Genomic DNA, 14,132 nt, shown 5'->3' with positions numbered 1-14,132 from the left:
CAACTGGGCCCGTGAGCCACAATTACTGAGCCTGCGCGTCTGGAGCCTGTGCTCCGCAACAAGAGAGGCCGCGACAGTGAGAGGCCCACGCACTGCGATGAAGAGTGGCCCCCGCTTGCCACAACTGGAGAGAGCCCTCGCGCAGAAACGGAGACCCAACACAGCCATAAATAAATAAATAAATAAATAAATAAAAAATTAAAAAAAAAAAAAAGGTAAAACGTTTAGAAGACAATACAGGAAAATATCTTTAAGACCTTGTATCTAAACAAGCTACAAAAAGTGCTAACACTTAAGGAAGAGATTGATAATTCAACTCTGAAAATGTAAGCTTCTCTACATCAAAAGATACCATAATGAAAGTGAAAAGACGGGCCACAAATGGGAGAAGACATCTGTAACATATAACTGATAAAAGGTGCGTGTCTGGAGTTTATATAGGACTGTTGGTTCAAAGGAATAAAAAACACAATGCAACAGAAAAATGGATGGACCATTTAAACAGGCAGTTCACAGAAGAGAACACCTGAATGATTTTCTCTTTATGAGGAGCTTATTAAATAATGCTCTTCCACACTAATCCAGGAAACACACATTATAACTATGATGAGACACTACTTCACAGCCATCAAGCTGGCAAAAATTAAAAATGACTGTATAAAAATTTTTTTAAGACTATATAAAATGTTGGTGAGCATTTGGTGCCCAAGAAACTCCTGTCTACTGCTATTGGACTTTAGGACACCTGCTGTGGGCAACAAGGTAGAGAGGGGACTTCCCTGGTGGCGCAGTGGTTAAGAATCTGCCTGCCATTGCAAGGGACACAGGTTCAAGCCCTGGTCCAGAAAGATCCCACATGCCGCAGAGCAACTAATCCCGTGTGTCATAACTACTGAGCCTGTACTCTAGAGGCCGCGAGCCACAACTACTGAGCCCACATGCCACAACTACTGAAGCCCGCAAGCCCTAGAGCCCGTGTCCACAGCAAGAGAAGCCACCACAGTGAGAAGCCCGCGCACAGCAACTAGAGAGTAGCCCTCACTTGCCGCGACTAGAGAAAGCCCGCGCATAGAAATGAAGACCCAACACAGCCAGAAATGAATGAATAAATAAATAAATTAAAAAAAAAAAACAAGGTAGAGAGATCTAGAAAGTCAAAGAGGCAAGTGTCCTTCAGCCAGTAATTCCACTCTGAGGTATACAGCCTACAGAAACTCTAGTATATGTGCATAAAAACAATCACCTATAAAGGCATTGCTTGTGATAGCAAAAAAAAAAAAAAAAAACAGAAGTAACCTAATATTCATCAACAGGAAAATCACTGAATAAATTGTGATTTATTCATACAGTAGCATACCATATAGCAGGGAAAAAGAAGGCACTACAGTTACATGTACACAACAGATGTATGTCTCCAAAACATTGAGCAAAAACTAAAGCCAACTGTGAGAGAGTATACACAAAGGAATGTTTATAGAAAGATTAAAGACCTAAGCTAAATATAGTGTTTAACAGATACAGTGAGGTAAAACTGAAGAAAAGCAAGGGAATAGTTGTTGCAAAAGTCAGGACAGTGAGTACTTCTGTTGGGAGCTGGGGAGAGAAATGCACAAGAAAGGTAAGGCTTTTATAAAGCTGGGTGGTGAGCATGTGCATATTCACTTCATTATTCTCTAAACTGTACATGTCAATTATCTATACTTTATTATGTATCTTACAATTATAAATCCAAAAAACATTCAATGCAGAAAAAGTTTAAGAAAGTTTAAACATGCATACCTTGCCCTCCAGAAGCACACTGCTTAAGAAAACTTAAAAGCATGCGTAACTATAATATATTGTGTTGTCTATGTATGTATCCATATGTAGTAAAAATAAAAAGCAAAATCAGGATGGTTGGAAGAGAAGGGAACACACAGGGCTTCAACTGCACTTGACACATTGTATTTCTTTATTTCTTGAATAGTGGATGGTATAAGCGTGGTCATTACAATATTCCCTTGTCTAACAGAGCCAGAGACAGCTTTGCTTCATTACTAAGGTCAGCACTTAATCCTTTCTAAAAGTTTTTTTTCCCTCATTCCTGGTCATCTTGAGGATGATGACCAAGTGAGTGAAGTAATGAAAGACATGACAATCTCACCACCATCTGAAGTGAAGTCATGACTAATTCTCTTAGGAAGCAGATCAAGGAGATCTGCAGTTTGCACAGTAAGTTTTAAAAGACGCTTGGAAGCAAGTAAATTTCTACTTGATCTTTGGAAAAGGATGTGATTGAAATAAATACTCTCCAAGTTTGCAAAAAAACCCACTTAATCTCATATTTCATATTTCCTTAGGGCTCTTCATTCCAAGTATTCCCATGCTTTGTCTTGTTTAATTGAATACATATATAAATATATCTATATGTGTATATATATATTTCATACATTGACATTCCTTTAGAAAGAAATTAAGCAGTTACTTTATCATAACTCCATATAAATTTTCATTGGTTACTGAGGGGTCATAAAAATGCCTCATCTAATTAAAAATTATAAGAAGGTTTTTCACTGTATTTTTAATAGAGAGTTATAAAGGTCTACTGTGCTTTACCTATCATAGAGAAAACAAGTCACAAGAATGTTTTCTGTAAGATCTTGATTTCAAGAAGCATATATCAGAAATAAACAACAGAAGAAATGCATGTAACAGTCTCATTTAAAGGAGACTCTTATTTTTAATAACTGATACATTCACGTGGTACACAACTTTTAAAAAAGTTGTATAAATACTCCATCTCATTTTGGTCCCCCAGTAACTAAGTTTCTCTTCTTGAAGGTAACGGATGTTATTAGTATGTTTCTACTGATATTTTCAGTATACTTCTATTGATATTCCATACATATACAAACATGAATATATCTTTTAATGCAAGTGGTAGCATACTGTACACTGTTCTGTATCTTGATATTTTCACTTAACATATCTTTGAGGATCTTCCCACAAGAGGATCATTCTTTCCAACGTACAGATGTAAGGTTAAATTCTTAACCCAGTCTTCTATTGATGATCATTACTGTTCACGGTGTTGCTACTGCAAATAATGTTGCAATGAATAAACTTTTGTCTGTCATTTCCCATATTTAGAAGTATATTTACAGGATAAATCACTAGAATTAGAATTTCAGGGTGAAAAGTATGTTATACAATTATACAAATTTATGTTTCTGCTAACAGTGAGTGAGGGTCCCTCTTCTATACCTTTCCCATTGTAGTTGCATTGGCTTTGTATGGTATCAACTCAGCTAACCTTGGAACTATTTCCCAGAATTTTCTTTCCTGTATGGCTGCAAGTTTGAGTTGGCCACAAGAGAAATTTGTACAGTATTTGAAAGGCAGAAGAGAAGTAGCTCCATGTAGGGCACCAGCACTGTAGCAGCTCGCAAAGGATGTTGGTTTGCTGGCTCACTTTATTGGTGTGGGAAGGCATCCAGGCCCACAGCTACTCTAGTTCCTCCAGATCCTACCGGATCTCCTCCTTCATATTCTTTGCTAACAGATTCTTTGCATGCAGCTTCATGGCAAAGGACACCAGCTTTTCCTGCAGGTCACCAGCATTGCCAAGGTTGCAGATGGTGAAAGATACATGAGGGCACTGTTTGTCCTCATCGGTTACAGTTTATTCTCACCCTCCCCACTTCACATCCAACTTCCCTTCCTGACTACCAGAATGAGCTGACACCAGAGGCAACAACCTTGCACAGACTTCTCCATCAACTCCCACAATTGTGTGAGGTCTAATTCCTAGAGGAAGAAAATTGCTTATTTGATACCACAGTGGTTCTGCTTCTCTAATTGAACTCAAACTAATACAACAGTGCTTCAAACTTTTTTGCCAATAAATAGGTGAAATCTCAATATATAATTTCATAGCTATTTACTTTGTATTTTTAAAAATTTACCCAAATAATTTTGATTTGCATTTCTCTTATGAATGATGTAGAACATCTTTGTTTGTTTAAAAGCCTTTTGAATTTTCCTCCCATTGATTGTTCATATCCTTTGCCTAATTCTTCCAAAAGGTTTTGGTTTTTTCCCACATCAATTTGTAAGAGCATTTACTATATTTGGGAAATTACTTTTTGCTAACATGTTAAAGCAATGCTAGCTACTATGGTAGATGAGCCCACACAGTTTGCTTCTCTTTTTAAATTTAATTTAATTTAATTAATTATTTGGCTGTGCTGGGTCTTAGTTGCACCAAGTGGGATCTTTGTTGCCGCGTGAGGGATCTTTAGTTGAGGCATGTGGGATCTAGTTCCCTGACCAGGGATCGAACCCGAGCCCCCAGCATTAGAAGTGCAGAGCCTTAGCCACTGGACCACCAGGGAATTCCCCAGTTTGTTTCCCAATAACAAATCCCATTGTTGATTGCAATCCTCCAAGCGAAAATCTAGGAACTAAAAAAAAAAAAAAAATCTAGGAGCCAAGACTCCTCCCATTTTGTGGCTCTGCCATCTTCAACATGCCATTTTCAAACACTCCCAAGACTTCTGTGTCCATTTAAGCTACCAAATGGGAAAGAATCTGAAGTATCAATTGTGATTAAAAAAAAAAATACTCAGTATACTAGAAACAGGAGGGAACTTCCTCAACATGATAAGAACCCAAAGCTAACATCATATTCAACGGTGAAAGACAGAAAGCTTTTTCTCTAAAATCAGGAACAAGACAAGGACACCTACTCTCACCACTTCTATTCACCAGTGTATTGGACATTCTAGCCAGAACAACTGAGCAAGAAAAAGAAATAAAAGGCATCCAATTTGGAAAGGAAGAAGTAAAATCGTCTTTGTTCACTGATGTTTATTAGTTCTAACACTTTTTAAATGGAATCTTTGGAGTAGAAAACAAAGTTGCAGGATAAAAAAATCAACAAACAAAAATTAGATGCATTTTATACACTAACAATGAACAATCCAAAAAGAAAATTAAGAAATTCCATTTACAACAGCATCAAAAAGAATAAAATTCTTAGGAATAAACTTAACCAAGGAGGCAAAAGACTTGTGCACTGAAAACTGCAAAACATTGCTGGAAGAAATAAAAGAAGACATAAATAAATGGAGAGACACCCTGTTTTCATAGATTGGAAGACTTAATATTGTTAAGATGTCAATACTACCCAAAGCCGTCTACAGATGCAATGCAATCCCTATCCAAATCCCAGTGATGTTTTTTGCAGAAGTAGAAAAATCCATCCTAAACTGAAAATTAAAGAAAAAGTGCTGATTGTGGTTTCCTATGTCTTTGCTGACTAACATAAGCTAAACTAGTGTTTCTCATACTTTAATGTATATATGAATCTCTGAGGATCTTTTTAAAATGCAGGTTCTGATTCAGTCAGTCTGAGGTAGAGCCCATGAGTCTTTTCTGTCAAGCTCCCAGATGACGGATGCTTAGGATACACTGGCATCACCTAAGTACTTGTTAGATCTCATTAGCTAAGTATTTAGGAGACATCTACATGTAGCCCCTACTATGGTCTATGTGATCTCCCTTCCCCCACCTTCCCCATACCTCTTTGCTTCATCTCTTGCCATTCCTGCCATTTCTGCCATCCTTCATTCACCTCAAGCCACACTGGCCTCCCTGCTGTTCCTCATAAACACTAAGCAGGCTCCTGTCTCAGAGCTTTGAAACTAATTGTCCTCTGCCTGCAGCACTCTACCCATACTCTATGTGGGCACGGCTTGCTCTTCTACTTCCTTCCATTTGCTGCACAAATGTCACCCTATCAGAGAGGTCTTCTCTGACCTTCATTTATTAAATAGGACTCCCACGCCCCAAACACCTAACACCTGAAATATGTGTTTGTATGTGTTTACTGACTGACCCCCCCCCATTAGAATTGTAAGTTCCATGTCTATTTTATTCGTTGGTGTGTATGGCCAGTGCCTAGAACAGTCTGAGCTTATAGTAGGTAGTTCATAAATACTTACTGAATGAATATTAGAGAGCCATTCATTTATATTACAACATAAAAATCCAAAATCAGATACCAGTTGTTTCCATGTTTCTTACTTAAAATTACTGGCTAAGATGAGATTGTTCTTTGCTTATCTTATTCTAGCATAATATCATATTTGTTGATAATGGATAAAGTAATAGGAAAGAGGTTTTGAAAAGTTCTCCAAATGATGTGTTTGGTGAATTATAATTCCGTCTTTGAAATACATATAACATGTGAGTGGATCATGTATATAAGGCTGGCCCACCTGCACTAGGAATTCAGGGACAATTCAAGGCCACCTTTTTTCAGACATGATATTTGCATTTTGCTGATTGTGTCCTGTTTTCTCTATGCCCCCTTCAGTTGAGATCTTTTGGTTAAAAGAAACAAAGGTTCACTCCAGTAAGGATTCAAAGAAACAAGGGCCCTCATGGGGAATTACAAAGCTGAGAACAATAACATCATTTTGCCTCCTAGGAATGGCCGCATTAGAAATGTCAGCATCAGGAGCTTTTGGATCTTAACTCTAATGTTGAAGCAGTAACAGGATCAGCTCCTTTCAGCACATCTGTTCTTCTCTCTTTACTGTCTGACTTTCTCAGTCTCATTTTCTTTCTTTAACTCACGGCTTATGCTAACTCATGGTTTCTTTTCCCTTATAACCTTCTAGCTCATGCATGTGCATTATGGCCTCTCTACCTTCTCTTTCCACTACAATCATGTAGCTTCAGCTTCCACAGTTAACTTCCCTTCTCTTTCCAAGGTTCCCAACTGCAATGCTGCATGAGTAAATGTGTTTGGACCAGCTGATATTTTTGCATCAGGCCTGGGTAGGGTCAGTGTGGCCAAAGGAGTGGCTGCCCTTGGGCCAGCTTCCTGTTGCTTGTCCAGTCTGTGGTGGCCAGCGGCTTGGGGTCAAGTGGTTCCACCCCATGATGCCCTTTTTGTCAGTAAAGCAGCTGTCTTGCAAGGGGCTGCGTATGTGACTGACCTGGGAGCACACACATGCTTCCTCTCACAGAAAAGACTTTTCTCCTCCATTTCATCGATTGAGCTGACTCTGGAAACTTCTTATGACTCACCACAGGTAGCCCTCTCCAAGAAGCCTTTCCTCGGGCTTGATTAGAGGCCCAACCTCTGTGTCTCCAAAGCTCTTTGTTGAGACCTGTCTCATACTGTCTATAATTGTTTCACACTTGTATCTCCTACTAGAATGTGGGCATCTCTGGCTGAGAAGACTTTTTTCCTCCTCCTTTTCATTGATTGAGCTGACTCTGGAAACTTCTTATGACTCACCACAGGTAGCCCTCTCCAAGAAGCCTTTCCTCGGGCTTGATTAGAGGCCCAACCTCTGTGTCTCCCAAGCTCTTTGTTGTGACCTGTCTCATACTGTCTATAATTGTTTCACACTTGCATCTCCTACTAGAATGTGGGCATCTCTGGCTGAGAAAACTACAGTTATTTTTCATTTAAAATATTTATGAAATATTATAAAATATTTATGGTATTATGTGTGCTAATTATCAATTTCTTGACTCTCAGCTACAAATCTGCCTTTCTTTGCCCTATTTTGTGATAGCAGAGTTGGACCCTGGTAACATTTCTCCTTTGCCAGCTAATGAAATGCTAAACTTCGCCAATAGAGGGCACTGAAGTCACACTGCAGAGCCACAGCAACAGGGAACTATTTGGCTTATGGATTCTGGTACTCCGCTGTTATGAAGTACAGGTAACTCCAGTTACACCCGCAGGCCATGCTTTCCCCACCTTCAGTGGCTTTATAGACCAGCAATGGCCCATGTCATCTGGCAAGTTCCTTCATCACTGCCAGGCTGTGTGCTCCATGCCCCCTTGGAGGAGGTCTGAATCTCAGCCATGGGGACTGTTCCTCTCCTAATCCCTGGTTCTTTTAATGCCCACTCTCCCTCTAGCTGGAGGGTATAGATGCTTTTTTGCATCTGCTACTCTAAGGATGCCTTAGAGTCAGTCCTCTTCTACTCCTTTCAGTATCTAACCACCTTCTAGTAGCTAACAATTTTTTATATTAAATTTTCCCTCTTCAAAAAATTGATGTGATATCTGTCCCCTGAATGGACCCTGGCTAATATAACATGTGGTGAGGCTTTTATTGGTATTTTAAAATGGACCCATAAATAAATAATTTATACTTTTTTCAGTTTTAATTTCTAACATGGTAAATATTGATAGATACAATCCACACAGACAAAAGATTTTCAGGGTCCTCAGTAAGTTTTAATATTATTAAAGTTTCATGAGATGAAAAAGTTTGAAAACAGTTGTTTTACTGCAAGTCTTCTCAGAGTTTTGATATCAAATGCACATCGCAAATCTGAATTTAAACCCAGATCTAACGTACATAAAGCTTTAGGAGATGGTGAGGTCGACAACTTTTAAGTCCTGAAAACTTGAAACTTTTTTCTCATTCAGAAGTTTCTTAAAAAATAAAAAAAGAAAAGAATCACACCTTATCAGTTAACAATGTAATTAAAATGAAATACATTAGCTGGGATTACTTGACAGTATAGGAAAGATATAATGAAGAATTTGTTGAAACTTAGAAGACAGAGTCTGTGGGAAGAATACCTGGAAACAGAGAGGTGATGGTGGGCGAAAGGTTTTAGCTGTTTTGCCTGGGACCTTGACTTCCTTCCTTCCTACCACAAAACCTCACGATACTGTGTCAGAAACTGCAGGTTAAACAGTAAAATAACAGACCTTTCTGAAAGAAACTTAGAGTCTCAAGAGAAACAGGGAAGTAAGGAATATACTAGGAGAATCTACTAGGAGGATCAACCAAGAGGAAAACAAACATAATGGGGGGTTTTGCTGGGGAGGGGGTCAAAGAAGACTTCCTTGGGAAAGTTCTTCCCCCAGCTCTTTGCCTGGCAAGAGGAGCATGGCACCACAAGAAGATGTGGGAAAAGGGAGGTGGTAGCCAGAAGTGATGCCAACCAGAGGTCACATCACGATGGGACTTCTATTCTACATTTGGGTTTTACTCCGGAGACACTGGGGGAGAGAAGGGGCATATGGTGACGGGGTGGGGGGCATGGAAAGTTATTAATGATGCAAGAAACCACAAATTTTTGTTTTGGAGAGGCAAACATCAAACAATTAAACCACTTGAGGAAATATTACATCAAGAACAAGACTAGGAACTCAAGGGGAGGTGTAGCTCAGTGGTAGAATGTGTGCTTAGCATGCACAAGGCCCTGGTTTCAACTCCCAGCACCTCCATGTTTGATGGCAGCAAAAAACAAAAAAACAAAACATGGTCCTGAGCTGACATGATGTCAAAGCCTTCATCTTGGGACTTTCCTGGCAGTCCAGTGGATAGGACTCCATGCTTCCACTGCAGGGGGCACGGGTTCGATCCCTGATTGGGAAACTAGGATCCTACAGATCTGGCATGCTGCATGGCCAAAAAAAAAGAACAAGACTAGGAAGCATATCATTGTTATTATTCAACATTTTCCTGGACATTATATCTAATCAATGTGATAACACTACAGAAACACATGATCTACAAATTCATTCATTCAGTCAAAAATATTTATGAAACACCTACTATGGGCCAGGCATTGGCCCATATATATGGGTATAGCAGTGAACAACAACAAAAGATCCCTGTCTTCATCAAGCATCATTCTAGAAGAGACGAACTGAAATGTGACTCTCAGCATTTCACCTAGTTCAACACTTTTATCTTCGCTTCCTGACTTCACCTGTTTTGATTTTTTTTGCCTTGGCTTCCTGACTTCACCCTTTTTGGTTTTTCGCCCTATCTCTCCAGCCTCTCCTCCTTCTCTAGTTCCTTTTATTGGCTTCTTTTTCTATGCTACCATGAAATGTGAGGTTTGATATGGGTTCTTCTCTCTTTACTGCACCTGCTCTCCTTCCATGATAACATTTACTCCCATTACTTCAAGTATAATCTATACTGTCAAGAAATGCAGGTAGAAAGGTAATATAAAGCCTAGTTTTTGTTTCACTTTCAAGTTCCATTTGATCTTTCTTGAACTCTTGATCTTTTCCATCAGAGCTGCTCCATCTCCAATCTTCCCCATGACTGTGAATGCAATCACCATCCACCCAATTTCTCAAGCTAGAAATGTGAGTCATTCTTAACACCTTCTACTCCCTAAGCTACTTTACTCAATTTACCACTAACACCCACAGATTTTTACCTCCAAGATATACTTCAAATCTGTCCACTGCTACCAACTTATTTCAAGCCGCCATCATCTCTCACCTGCAACAGCCATCCAACTAGTTTCTTTGTTGCTTCTTTTGCCTTCCCCAAGTCCATTCTCCATATAATAACTAGAATGGTCTTTTAAGAATGTACATTACTCAGAAAATGATGGGGGTACATCAAAAGGATACAGGAAACAACTTAAAAAGGAGTTCTTACTGTCCAAATCTCGGACAATTTGAGAATCAAAATAAGTCATGGCAATTACTGATCATAGCCCATTGACTAAAAAAGAATGCATGAATCCATGCTGATACATACATAAGAGAAATGGGAAAACTATTTCTTTCAGTAGAATGTCAAACAATAATATAGAAGAAATGAGTTTTAAAAAATCACTATTTTGCGGCCATCATAGTAATAATTGATTCAGCCAAGTCATTAATGGATGCTAAAATTAATAAGGCAAAGCTTGATGAAGAACAAGATATTTATATAGTCTCAAAATATGTCCCACCACACTGCTTATTAAATACAAAGAGGAAAAACAGTTAACTCTATGGTGAGAAACTTGGCGTATACCAACATAAACAAGTGATCAAATTTAAGGTAAACAGTAATAACGCAAACTTACATAATGTATCTCTTAATGTGACACAGAGGACATAACATCACTCATGCAGTATTCCTGTCAAAATGCATAACCTGAATCTGATCATGAGGAAACAACAACCAAACCCAACTGAGGACATTCTACAAAATAAAGGGCCTGTTTTTTTCAAAAATGGCAATATCATGAAAAAGAAAGGCAGAGAACTGTTCTACACTGAAGGAGACTGAAGAGATATAAAACTGTATGCAATGAATGATTCTGGATTGGATCCTGGATTAGAAAAAAATTTGCTATAAAAAACATTATTGGGGGCTTCCCTGGTGGCGCAGTGGTTGAGAATCTGCCTGCCAGTGCAGGGGACACGGGTTCGAGCCCTGGTCTGGGAAGATCCGACATGCCGCGGAGCAACTAGGTCCGTGAGCCATAACTACTGAGCCTGCGCGTCTGGAGTCTGTGCTCCGCAACAAGACAGGCCGCGATAGTGAGAGGCCCGCGCACCGCGATGAAGAGTGGTCCCCACTTGCCACAGCTAGAGAAAGCCCTCGCACAGAAACGAAGACCCAACACAGCCATAAATAAATAAATAAATAAACAAAAACAAAAAAAATTATTGGGACAAAATTGAAAAAGATCTGTTGATTAAAGATCTGCTGACTAAATAGCTGTATCAGTGTTAAATTTCCTACTTTTGTTAATTGTACTGTGGTTATGTAAGTCCTTGTTTTTAGGAAATATTAAACTGAAGTATTTGGGGGTAATGGGGTAAGTCTGCAACTTACTTTCAAGTAGTTTAGGGGAAAAGTGTATATAGAATTGATTCTCATTATTTGTAGTGATTGTTCGATGAAGTCACAGAACACTGAATTAGCAAATACTAAAAAATCGTGACTAGGGGAAATACAGAGTTAGGTTCCTGTAAGCCTCTGGTCATAACATGGTTTTTTTTTCCACCCTTCAATGTATCAACATGTCTTATGTGTTTCTGTTTCAAGATACCTTATTTAATATATATTGTTGATTCATTAACATTGAACTCACAACCAATAGCACTATACCTCATGCCTGAAAGAAGCGTATCTAACACATATATTCTCTGTAAGGCATGTAACCTAGGAACACTAGACAGCACTTCAGCACTGTGCCTGAGCACCATTTTAAACAGTGACATCATCAACAAAAAGTACAAAAATATGAAAAACATGGCACTAAACAGGCTGCAAAAGGATACTTGTTTACAGTATGAGAGCTAAAACAAAAAGGCAGAGCCTTGTCTGAGCTCACCTGGGAATGTGCATGTTTGGCAACTAAAATTTTCCCTGCTCTGCAAATGTCTGCAAAAGACCTTGCAAGTACCACAGGGCAGGAGGGGAGGAACAAATAAATTTTGGCAGGTAGGGGGTTTGAATTTGAATTTGCAAATACAGAATGTGTGAGTAATGAGGATCCAGTGAGTATGTTTACTATATATGCATACACACACATTTACACACAAAGAGAGAGAGCAAGTGATGAACAAATCAAAATGTTAAAATTGGTGAATCTGGATGGAGAGGATATAGGAATTTTAAGTACTATTTCTTGCAGCTCTTCTCTAAATTTGAAATTATTTCCAAATAAAAAGTTTTCAAATGTAAATTAATTCATTTTTACTCCTCTGCTTAAAATATTTCAATTGCTTTCATTTGCACATCACATGACCTTTAAGCCCTGAAGGTGGTCAAGCCCCTTTTGGCCTCTCCAAAGGTCATTTAGGCCACCGTTCCCCTAGTTGTCTCACAGGCATTCTTTTAATTCCCGGACCACTCCCCTATCTCCATAGCGAAATTAGATCCTATCCATTACCCTGTTTTGAAGCACCTTGTTCTTTTCTTTCATAACATTTATCATAATTTGTAATTATACATGCAAACAATTATGTGTTTGTATTTCATAAACGTGTAAAATGATCATTATGAAGACATTTTAGAAGTATGGAACTATGCAAGTGACTTGCTTTAAATGTTGAGGCGTGGAAAATTATTTCGGCAAAGGTAAGTTCTATAAGTTATATGCAAAATCATACTTCACAAGCAAACAACGGACAAGGATTAGAAAGTAATATGCAAAAATTAGAATTCAGCCAGAATGACAGAATTACAAACGGTTAAATATAGAAATTGTTTTCTTTTTAGGTTCCTTTCATTAAGAAAGAAAAATAATCCTAAATCAAAGAATGATGATAATAACTACCATGTTAGTGCTTAAAGGAACATTTTGGAAAAAAAAAAAGTCTCTCTAATCGCAGACTGCAGAATAGAATGGAGGGGCAAGGCTGGAAGCATGGACACAGCACAGTTAGTATAATTTAAGTGCGCGCACTTGGGTTTGAACTAGAAGAGTGATGGTGGGAATGAGAGAAGTCGATGGATTACAGAGATATTACAGATATGATGCTGGGATTGACAGGATCTAAGACTGATTGAAACAGGGGTGAAAAGGAGGGAAAACTCAAGGTCAGTTCCTAATTTTACATCTTAGGCAACTGGAAAGGGGTTCATTGGTTCACTGAAATAGGTTCATCGAAGAAAAAGCAGGTTTGAAGATGATGGCAGAATAAGTTTAGTTTGAACCTGTGGCACATCCAGGTGAAGACAGTAGGCAGCTGTCTACATAAGTCTGGAAACCAGGAGAGAAACTGGGCCAAAGATAGATAGATCTGGAAGTCATAAACATATAGATAGAAATTAAGCCATGGAAGTGAATGTTATCACCCAAGGAAAGTATAGACTGAGAACAGAATGCTGAAATATTACCCTCCTATTAGACACCAGGAATACACAGACAAGACATAATTCCTGCTCCTGGTAGCCAGTCTAGAGGTTGGGACTGGAATAGGAGTCGGAGAAGTACTCTTTGTCTCTCTACTATGTATTAGATTCTCTCTTCTGGTTCTGAGATGAACATGACACAGTCTCAGCTATCAGGAAGTTCACAATTTAGTGAGAGAGGATAGACAAGAAAAACAACTCAGATAGTACAATGTGCTATGGGAGACGAAAGAGGCACTGAATTCATCCAGTGTAGGCTGTAGCCTGTTGAAGGCCAAACAGGAATTGGCCAGGTAGAACATGTTTCAGATGGGGAAGGTCTTTGAAGGGATGTGAACCAATGTATGAAAAAGCATAAAGTTGAGAGAAAGTTTGGGGTATTTGGGAAATTCCCGTAGTTACCTATGGGCCAGTGGAAGGTTCCCAGCTTGGTGAAGTTCAGTGAAGTTTCTTGGATGCTATGTGAAGGAGACTAGGGAGTACTTAGCTGTGTTTACAGAT

General features: G+C 38.8%; 1 protein-coding gene across 1 annotated transcript in view; it reads left to right on the top strand.

Moving 5' to 3' along the window:
• Window positions 1–12,983, top strand: part of PSMA8 (proteasome 20S subunit alpha 8) — a 48,634-nt gene extending 35,651 nt beyond the window's left edge. The window contains exon 8 of the mRNA XM_082416235.1: window positions 216–12,983. The gene's annotated coding sequence lies outside the window, so the exon portion shown is untranslated. The remainder of the gene's footprint in view (window positions 1–215) is intronic.
• The last annotated feature ends 1,149 nt before the right edge of the window (window positions 12,984–14,132 follow it).

Source organism: Balaenoptera physalus, assembly GCF_965194825.1.
Source record: "Balaenoptera physalus genome assembly, chromosome: 12".
Taxonomy (NCBI): Eukaryota; Metazoa; Chordata; class Mammalia; order Artiodactyla; family Balaenopteridae; genus Balaenoptera; species Balaenoptera physalus.
The sequence above is the reverse complement of the archived record's forward strand: the minus strand, read 5'-3'. Positions and strand labels throughout refer to the sequence as shown.